Below are 10422 nucleotides of genomic sequence, written 5' to 3'. Positions count from 1 at the left end.
ATATAAGAATATATATACAGACATATACACATACATACTCTAAAGCTGCAGCTTGCTCTCGTAGCGGCAGCATCGCTCGCAGCGTTCTACGTCTTGCAATAATCTTTCTGCGTTACCCAGTATAGCCCAGCATCCGTTCTTCTTCTTCTTCTTCATCTCCTTCTTCTTCTTCTTCTTCTTCTTCTTCTTCTTCCTCTTCTTCTTCTTCTTCATCTCTTGTGTTATTATTGTTGTGCAGGAGGAGGCTACGGTGGGTATCTTGTCAAATCGAGCAGGTGTTTCACCCGGGCGGCCTTTCTACCCTCATCCTAACGCTTACTATATATTTTGACGATTAGTTCTGGACCGAGCTTCTTCGAAGTGCGGAGGCTGCTTACTCCCTTCCTCATCCCATTCTCTTCGTCTCAGGGACGCATCCAATGATTCTCGATTACACGAATCGCATTTAAATTTGTCCTTTTTTATTTTATCCATTCAACACAAATATCTATTTATTTATATATGATGAATAAATTTTTATTAGATTCTACGGAAAAGAGAAATTTTATGTTAAACGTTTGATTAAATAGTTTGATTAAACATATACACATACACACACACACACACATATATATATATATATATATATATATATATATATAGATGTATATCTATAAGATACATACGTAAATGACAAAATAAAATTTGTAATAGAATCATCGCGCTAGGACCGACGAATTTTATTATACGTAAGAATAGAAAAGTAGACAAAAAGTAGAAAGTAGAAGAAGAATATGAACTAACGGAAAGAAAAGAAGGTATAGTTTTAGATATCATTTGGATGAAGGTTAGGTAACGTACATAAGTAACATCAAAGATGTACAGGTAATGTCAGACGAGTCTTGCATAAACGTCTTCGCAAGTCATGTTTTATGAAGCAAGATCGTAAAGGATTTTATAGCGAGCTCGTCTCGCTTCACCAAACTCTCTCCACATTATTCTCCCTCTTATCCTCTCTATCCTTTTCGTCCTTCCATCACCAAACTCCAGACGACCGAGAAGAACTCCGTTAGCAGCGATACTAATTTCAACATTAATGTCCGTCGCCTATGGTGGGCGCGAAGGGGAAACGTTTAACTTCCATGCTACTTCTTATTAACTTTTTAAATTTGGTAGGGCGAAGGTAGGGAGAGGGAAGGGAACTTTACGATCGTAGAAAGCCGAAGAGAAACGAGTTACGAGAAAATTACTTGAAACTTCGACATTATGCTCGAACGACAATTGAGTTCAAACTGTTTCGAGAGAAAGAGAGAGAAAGAGAGAGAGAGAGAGAGAGAGAGAGAGAGAGAGAGAGTGAAAGAGGACCTTTGACTGACGTACGAAGGACATCGTTTACCTTCGAAACGTATCTATACCTTTAATATTGATCACTATAATCATAAGTATTATAACAGATCAACAGAAGAAAGTTTGTCCTTTCGTGAGAGTCTCAAGGACGTATATATAAATATATTAAGACCTATGGAAATGTCTTTTCGAAATGAAACAAATTTATGAAGTATCAATTTTTCCATGGAAAAAATTCTAAGGACACTTCAATATATTATATTTATTAATAATAAAATTAATATGGAAGAGATATTACGTGATGGAATATTTTTCAATCGATAGTTGCGTCCCTGTTAGTCTCCAAGAGAGAGAGAGAGATATTGGCGATCGCGACGACGTTGCAGTTGGAGTACAATGCACATGCACTTGCCATCGGGGAAAGGTAGACGGCCGGCGACCTTGATGCGCGTGGTTCTCGCGTGCCCGAAGCTTCACGAAGTTATACGAACATTTCCGAGCTGAAGTAGAGGGAGAGAAAAGAGTGACTGGTCCATGAGTACGATGGGATCTCTCTCCACTTTCCGTTCTCCATCTTTTTTCTTTTTTCCCTTCGTCTCTCCATCTATCGTCCCTTTAGTCGCTCGTCTGACCTGCCGCCTCGATTCTTCTTTCTTTTTTTCTTCTTTCTTTCTTTCTTCCTTCTCTTTCTTTCTCTTTATCTCTCTCTCTCTCTCTCTTTCTTTCTCTTTCTTTCTTTCTATCTCTGTAGAGCCCCTCCACATCCCTGTGTACCTGTACTCGCTCTCCTGCCTGCAGCCTCACGGAAGCTGAAACAACCTATCCTACCTTGGATAGTCAACCTCATGCTAGAGTTGCTAAGATGGGACCGGTATTTCAAGTTAACCAGTCCCTCGATCGCAGTGTCCCTCAACTAGTTACATTTATCTAGACTCTTAGGTGAAATTGTTTATCTTTTTAGATTCATCCTTTTTATATTATATTTCGCGATTTTGTGACATTATTTATTTCCCATTGATATGTCTTAATGAAACATGTTACTTTTAAATGTAACATCTTTTTTTTTCAAATTATCAAATGAAAATTTCTATGTTTCAGACTGATCGTTATATCTCTTAATTTTCTCTTATTATTTATTCATTATTTTATTATATTAAAGATTATGTTCTAATTAATAATAATAATAATAATAATAATAATAATAATAATAAATTATTTGTTTAATGTTTACGAAAGTGTGATCATTGTTTAAATTATTAATAATTTAAAAATTCTTCAGAGAAAGATTTTAATAAATCCATTAATATATGTCGATCTAATACCTTAGGTGTAAATTGATCGATATTAACACCAACGTCTGATCGATAACAACACATCAATGATTTTTCTTAACTATATATATATATATATATATGTATATATAGGTTTATCACGAAGGACGATCGTGAAACGGAAACCAAGGCCGTACCTTCTCGTGGATATTAATAATCGATCAAGATATTAGGTAAGTTCGCTCTGGCGCCGGCACATTCCCGTCGGTTTAATAAATCTTCGTCGAAAATTGATAAATGTATTTCTTCCAGCTGAAAGATTGTTGTTTAGAGTAGCTAACTATGAAATGCCAGATTGCTGACTTTGTTGTTTTTTGTTTTTTTTATCCTTCTTTCCTCTTCTTTTTTTTTCCTTCATCTTTTTTTCTTTCTTTTCTTTTCTTTTCTTTTTTTAAAGTTGCAAAACATCAAGCAAAGTCTCACCGGCTGTCGTTGACTTACGATAAGAAACAAGTAAAAAAGAAAAATAAAAAAAAAAAAGAAAAAAAAAGGGAAGAAAACGAGAGAAAAAGAAAAAAAAAGAAAAGACGAAAAGTTTCCATCTATTCTTTTGATCTTCTAGGGAAGATCGACGTACAACATATAAACTGCATATAGTATGCATGTACACATGTATTTGAATATTTTATCTAAAGAAATAACGATGAAGGAAAAAAAAGAAATTCATATATACCGTTGAAACGTTTCCTCCGGAGATTTGTTTGACGACTTCGAAGTGAATACACGGAAATGGGTCTCGTTATGAAACTTCCTCTCTCTCTCTCTCTCCCTCTCTCTCTCTCTCTCTCTCTCTCTCTCTTCTCTCTTTCTTGAATTTTCTGAGCAACGATAGGAAAATGATTTTCCATTTTACATCAAATCGAGAAAATTCTCGAGGCTTATCGAGTATATCAAAAGGCTTTTTTAGTATTCATTTTTTTCATACTATTCTCGATTTTCACCTAAAAGACATTCTATATTCCTTCTCGAGTTATTTTTCCTAAGCGTCTTCTCCGGTTCCTTAACCATTTGGTTGATGCTTTGGTGAGAGAAAGAAAGAGAGTGAGAAATCGATCATTCTTTTAAAATAAATGCATGGAATCTTTCTTACGTAAGACAAGTGCCGATGGTAGATCTAATATCTCATGCTTACCTCGTTCGATAGCGTTTGTAATAAAAGAAAAGAAAAATTCTCTGTCTCTATCTCTCTCTCTCTCTCTCACTCTTTTTCAGTAATTCCCTTTTAGAATTTCTACTCTTCTAACTCGAAGTATGCAGGATGGATTCGAAAGCTGGAAATTTTCGTCAAACCGCGACTTTTCCGCGAATTTGTCGACGGTAGAAGATCACGAGAGAGAGAGAGAGAGAGAGAGAGAGAGAGAGAGAGAGAGAGAGAGAGAGAGAGAGAAAAGTAAGCAAAGGGATCGAGGCACGTTATCGCGGTAACATTCAGCAAATAGCCAAGATCCTCGACATCTGATATCGACAGGGGTGAGATAACTTATCGCGATGAGGTCATACGTTACGTTTTTCTCACGAATGTGGGATATCGAAGAATCCTCCTTCTCCTCCTCATCTTCCTCTTTCACTCTCTTCTTTCATTTCTCGCGAATCGAGTTTCTTTTCCTGGTTTTCTTCAACTCAGTCGAACACTGATGCGTCGTAGTCGGACAAGCGAGGCGAAAAATTACCTCGTTCTGCGATTCACCAAAGAGAGCGCGCGCGTGAGAGAGAGAGAGAGAGAGAGAGAGAGAGAGGGAGAGAGAGAAAGAGGGTCGGAGAAACGAGTTAAAGAAAGAGAGAAAGAGAAAAATAAGAAAAGGGAGAGAGAGAGAGAGAGAGAGAGAGAGAGAGAGAGAGAAAAGGAAAGAGTGACATTCGTAAGACTTTTAACTTCCCTAGCAAATTCGTTTTCTTTCTCTGACTCGCACGTTAGATGCAATTACCTAATGACGTAATGATGTTTCTAACGATAATTAGAGTATTATCTTTTACTACGGACCAGACTTTTAGCTTGTTTCTTCGTTTACCTCCATCGTCTTCTTCCTGTTTTTCTCTTCCTCCTCCATCTTCTCTTCCTCTTCCTCTTTCTCTTTCTCTTCTTCTTCTTCTTCTTGTTCTTCTTCTTCTTGTCAGAATCCTTGTGTACGGCCAACGATGGAAATTGTTAGATAAATTTCACGGCGTCCAACTTGACTTGTTCTCAACGAAGCTACTCTTCGTTAGTTTCGCAACGACTATAGATGCAACCCCATTCGTGTTTCTCGAATCAAGGAAAGAGGAGCTTCGGCCGAATGGCAAGTTTGCGCCCCTGTCGTGGATTAGAATGTTTAATTAATAGTTCACGTTTCGCAATAGTAGGATATTAGATGAGTTTGTGCGAGAAATATCTTAGAATTCTAAAGTGACTTTTGTAACTATCGTTTACATTCAAGATGAGAGCTATTTAAAGAATAGAAATAAGTAATGGAAATAAAAACAAAAACAAAAAAAGAAAAAAAACAAAAAAATACAAAAAAAAAGAAAATAAAAAAAAAAAACAAAAACGACAAAAAAAAAGAATGAAAAAGGAAAAGAAATTTGACGAATAAAGAGCAATTCGTAAAAGGGGGAAAAAAAAAAAGATTATAATAATAAAGAAAAGGAAAAAAATAAAAAATAATAAAATTGAACAAAAATGAAAATAATCAACAAAATAAATAATTTTTATCAACCCTTATTATTCTAATCACGTAGCAACGAACATTTGTTTTTCGTCCTTTTATATTTTTTCAATTCCGAGAAAAATGTTCCGATAACGTGGTCACATTTTATGTATGCATGCAATGACAGTACGTTTGTAAATTCGTGTACTGCCAGCTTGACACGGATCGCGAGCCCGTAAAAATTCTATGGATATCGTATACGACGATATTCCTATCGGCCGATCCATGGATGATGGATATAGAAATGGATATGAGATATACATATATACGATATTTGAATATCGTTTCCCCGTGCATCTCAAATGTCTGTGTACGCGCGGCTAGTGCGCGATTATTCATTGAATTAAAATTCTCTTCTGTATAGTTACATATAGTCTGTTATTGTCCATATTCTAAGATTAATTAACAAGATTTAATATTATTTGTTTAATATTAAATTATTATATAAATTATTATATAAAAATTATTTAATATATAATATTATTTGTTTATTATCTCAAAGTATAACAAGGAAAGATTAAATATTAAAATATTGTTTAAATGTATAATATAATATAACGGAATAAAAATTCTTTGAAAAAAAGAAATAAATATAATTATAATAATTTTCCATTGAAACTTTCAATACCGTATTAATATTTACGTATAACAATGTCTAAACAAAAAAAAAGAAAATGTCTATATCCTTTTCTTTCTTTTTTCTTTTTTTTCCCAAATATTACGCAATGTAATATATAAAAGTAAAATTTTGCTATTTTTACTTGTATGTCAAATGAGTTAATTGCGATCGATGAAACGTGTCGACCTTGAACGCAGTCCATAAACTTCGAAGAAATGATGAGAAGATGATGAAGAAGACGAAGAAGAAAGGTGATCGTAGCTGGAAGGAAGAAATATAGCTTTGCCAGTCGTTTTACCGTGAAAAACTGATTGTGAGTCAGAAGTAAAAGGAAAAGATACTCGAGAGACATACTCTTGATCGTCTTTCGTAAGAGTTTACTTGAGGGGAGCGACAATGATTCTCTAATGGAGCCGATGCACGCGATCGTTGCAACTGAATGCACTCTTGTGACTTGTGTAAGACATGTGCGAGGTATGTTGGTTGTATTCAATGCATCTATTACATCGTTTACCACAGCTGCATCTACCGTTTCCATATCTAGCCAATGTACAGACCTATAGAGGATAACATGCGTCGTGTAATAATTTGTTCGATAAAGAAATACTATCATTATGATTATTACGATATAGTAGTTATGATCTATTTATGATTTAATCTTTAAATATCATTGATCTTATTAAATATTATATATATATATATATATATATATATATATATATATATATTTATATAATAAATAGTTATAACATTAATAAATATTATTATCGTTAAATACTAAATAAATATTAACAATACTGTAATATTATATTAAATAATATTAATACAAAGAATTCAATATTTGTATATTAATGTATTGTCATATATTATAAACGTATATAAACATGATAAACGTAATAATATTTTAACATGCATATATTATCTGTAATATGTACGTAATGGCAATTAATTCATTTGAACGTTATTGTCCTTAAAATCGATCGATTTAAATCCTAATTAATATCTATAATCAATTATAATAATATCTGTGAATGTTTGAAAAAGGGAAAAAAACAAAATCAATATTTCTAATTATCAATGTACAAACGTACGTTAACCATTAGAAAGACAAAGTTGAAGCAAGCAAGTATATTATATTTACAAGACGAATGAAGTTGGTCGTTACTCAGTATCGATTATTCATTGTGTTTAAAATTGAAAAGGTAGACGGTTTGCTTCGTTAGAGCTGTCTCCCTGAGCTCCCGTTATTAGCATCGTCATGAACGAGGACGGACTCGCGCTCCTAGAAAATATGATGATGCGAGTTTAATTTAGCGATCAACGTCGTCCTCCATACCGCGTCCTAACGATATAAGCCTGTCAACTTTACGAATTTATTTCCCTTTATTTCACATCCCTTGTCGCTTTTTCTTGTTCTCTTGGCCAACGAGATTAATAATCGGCTGGCTCCATTTGCACGTTTCATATGAAAAGACATTAACGAAATAGCTTGGACATTAGTAAGCAAGAAGGTTTGAGTCCCTTACTATGGACTCACTATCTTGCTTTTCATGCTGGTAGCAATAAGAAATAAGTAACTAACTATCGGCTGGTGTATAAGGGCATAGCTTGTAGCATTGCTATGGATTCCAAGAAGTTTCTTCCTACGGAATGTCGATCGTCAACTTTTCTATCTCTCTTTCTACTCTTTGATACTTATTCTTTTCTTGGTTATTTCAAGAGACAAGAACGTTTCTTTTTCTTTTCTCTCTCTCTCTCTCTTTTTTTATATTTTTTTTTCTTTTATCACGCTTTCGATATTATGACAATTATCGTGTCGTAATATTTCTCAATTATCATTATTGATCATAAGAATAGTAAGAATTTCATTCAAACTTTTTTTTCTTTCTTTTTTCTTTTTTCTTTTTTCTTTTTGTTTTTTTTTTTTTATACATGATACGATACGATCGATTCTCGAAGGAAGTTCTTTAAATCCATTCATCCATCCTCGAAGTCTTATATTTTTAATTTCTTTCTTTCTTCCTTTTTTCTTTTCTTTTTTTTTTCTTTTTTTCTTTCTTTCTTATTTTTTTTTTTTTTTTTTATTATTAAAACTGATTAAAATCGAAGTTATGAAAGAGCCAAATACAATCGGAGGAATTAAAATGGAACGATTTTCGTGCGTTCTTCGTGCGAAATAAAATGAGCTTTTACTCGAAAAACTATGAAAGGAACTCGCGGCAACGAGTTTACCTACGAAGTCATTCAGATCGATCCTTCATTTCCTACTTATAATTGCAATTTGCCACTGCTGCTCGCAATTAACCGGCATCTTCGCGCTCGAGTTTACCGCCACTCGATCCTGAATCCGCTAATGAGAATAGCTGTTCGCTTCGGTTTCTCAGTCTACAAACCTTATGGCATAGTTGCACGAGTCCGACCTTGTTATCGTACGCGTCAAATAATAATCTGACTGAAATCGACCGTTCTCGACAATCAATGAAACGATATTTTACGGATTAAAATAGAAAAAAAAAGAAATAAATAAATACAAAAATGAGAAGAGGAAAAAAAAGAACATAAATATTGTAAATAAAGATTAGGAATTCAAGCTAAAGAAAAGAAAAAAAAAAAAAAAAAAAAAAGAAAAAAAAATAAAAGGAAACAAACATTGTTTCTCATTAGATCGATTAAAAAATACCTTCGATTATCGTCTCTCGTGAGTTAGCATAAATTTCATGATTCTAACTATAGATAATCGAAGTTTCGATTAGAGAATACGTTTAGGAAATACCAAAGTTTCATCTTGATTAACCAATGAAGTTTGTTCGAAAATTCAAATTCCTTCTCTCTCAATCTCTTCCTATCTTCCTCTCTCTCTCTCTCTCTCTCTCTCTCTCTCTCTCTCTCCTCTCTCTCTCCTCTCTCTCTCTTTTGATCTCGATCTTACAATCGAGCTATTAGTACAGAGATTTTACCTCTGTTTTACGACTGAACTAAAACGAGTTTACGAGAGTGAATCTTGGCTTCTGATTCGAAAGCGCATTTTCTTTACATAAAGAGAACTCGATTGGGTTTGTACGATAGAGAGCCGATTTAATCTCGAATTTGAAGCCTTCAGTTAGATGTCTAGAGGACGAGGTTTATTAAAAAGTACGTTCATCCTTGACGAAGAACACGTGCCAAGATTCTTTGATCTTTTCCTTTCTCCTTTCAACAAGTGAATGTTATGTCGTTCACTATGAAAGTAGGAAATAAAGTGTAGATCGAGAAAGCTCTCTGAGATAGAAGATGCGCATCGATTTAAAACTCCATTACGATCCTTCGCTTCACGAAGATTCCTTGGATGAAGGAAAAAGCAGTCTTTGTTAAGATTACGTCCTTCCTGCCTCGATGAGTCGACTGAAATGCTTTGCTACAGGTTAATAATAGCGTTATATACTATTAAACGCATACATACACATACAAACTCAAATACAAACATAAACACACTAACATATATATATATATATATATATATATATATATATATACATTTTTTCATATATACAAACTAAATGAACTTCGAACTTACTTTTCTTATACATATACATACACACAGACAAACACACATACATATCGTATTATTATGAAATAAATATTAATAAGCAAACTTCAGGATATTATATTCCTATAAAATATATCATAATATATATAGAGAAATTAATCAACGATCTTTTAATAATATTATAAAAGGATATAAGAAATTCTCTCTATATTTTTATCGAAACGTATGTAATGGAAAAACGACAAAAAAAAAAAAAGGAAAGAAAAATGATGTAAGAGATATTTTCCTTCAACTAAGTTTCCCCTAGAAAAGATTCTATAATTTCATTAGTCGATTCTGTCTCCATCCCCTATTTTTATCCTTCCCGTTATTCACCTACCGATCCTACCCTCTATCATCGAGTTCTGCTCGATTAGGAGAACGACGACCGTGTATCCTTCTTATAAGCACGTGTTACCATATACTTTTTCTCTCTATCATCACTTTATAAATAGATCAACCCTAAAAAAAACATTTGGTTTTAGGGGCGTTAAAAAGGGAAAGGAACAAAAAAAATTATACGGCTAACTTTTTCCTTTCCTCTTCATTGCTTCAATTCATATTTTTCCCTTCTTTTCCTTCTATTTCTCCTCCTCCTCCTCCTCCTCCTTCTTCTTGTTCTACTTCTTCTTCTTCTTCTTCTTCTTCTTCTTCTTCTACTTTTAGCTTTTTTTTCTGTTTTTGTTTTTTATTCCTTTTTTTGTTTTTTCTTATCTTTCATAAAATAAACATTCAAGTTGGTGAACTTAGACGAGTATAAAACTTCATAACTTTGTGACACCAACGCGAATTATTTCGTTTCTTTTATAGAAATACAAGTTCTCCATGAAGAACCAGTTTTATCTTTCTATCTTTCTGTCTTTCTATCTATCTATCTATCTATCTATTTTTATCTTT

General features: G+C 33.4%; 2 long non-coding RNA genes across 2 annotated transcripts in view; both read right to left on the bottom strand.

The window, feature by feature from the left end:
- Nucleotides 1-519, bottom strand: part of LOC124425391 — a 7139-nt gene extending 6620 nt beyond the window's left edge. The window contains exon 1 of the long non-coding RNA XR_006942493.1: nucleotides 39-519. This is a non-coding gene — a long non-coding RNA (uncharacterized LOC124425391). The remainder of the gene's footprint in view (nucleotides 1-38) is intronic.
- A 4183-nt stretch (nucleotides 520-4702) lies between these two features.
- LOC124425392 lies at nucleotides 4703-6400 on the bottom strand. Its single transcript, XR_006942494.1, has 3 exons — nucleotides 6315-6400; nucleotides 6103-6221; nucleotides 4703-4947 (listed from the first exon to the last, which is right to left on the bottom strand). It is a non-coding gene; the product is annotated as an uncharacterized LOC124425392 (long non-coding RNA).
- Nucleotides 6401-10422: the final 4022 nt, after the last annotated feature.

This window comes from Vespa crabro, chromosome 7, assembly GCF_910589235.1.
Source record: "Vespa crabro chromosome 7, iyVesCrab1.2, whole genome shotgun sequence".
NCBI lineage: Eukaryota > Metazoa > Arthropoda > Insecta > Hymenoptera > Vespidae > Vespa > Vespa crabro.
Note: the sequence above shows the minus strand (reverse complement) of the source record. Positions and strands in the feature narration are given on the sequence as shown.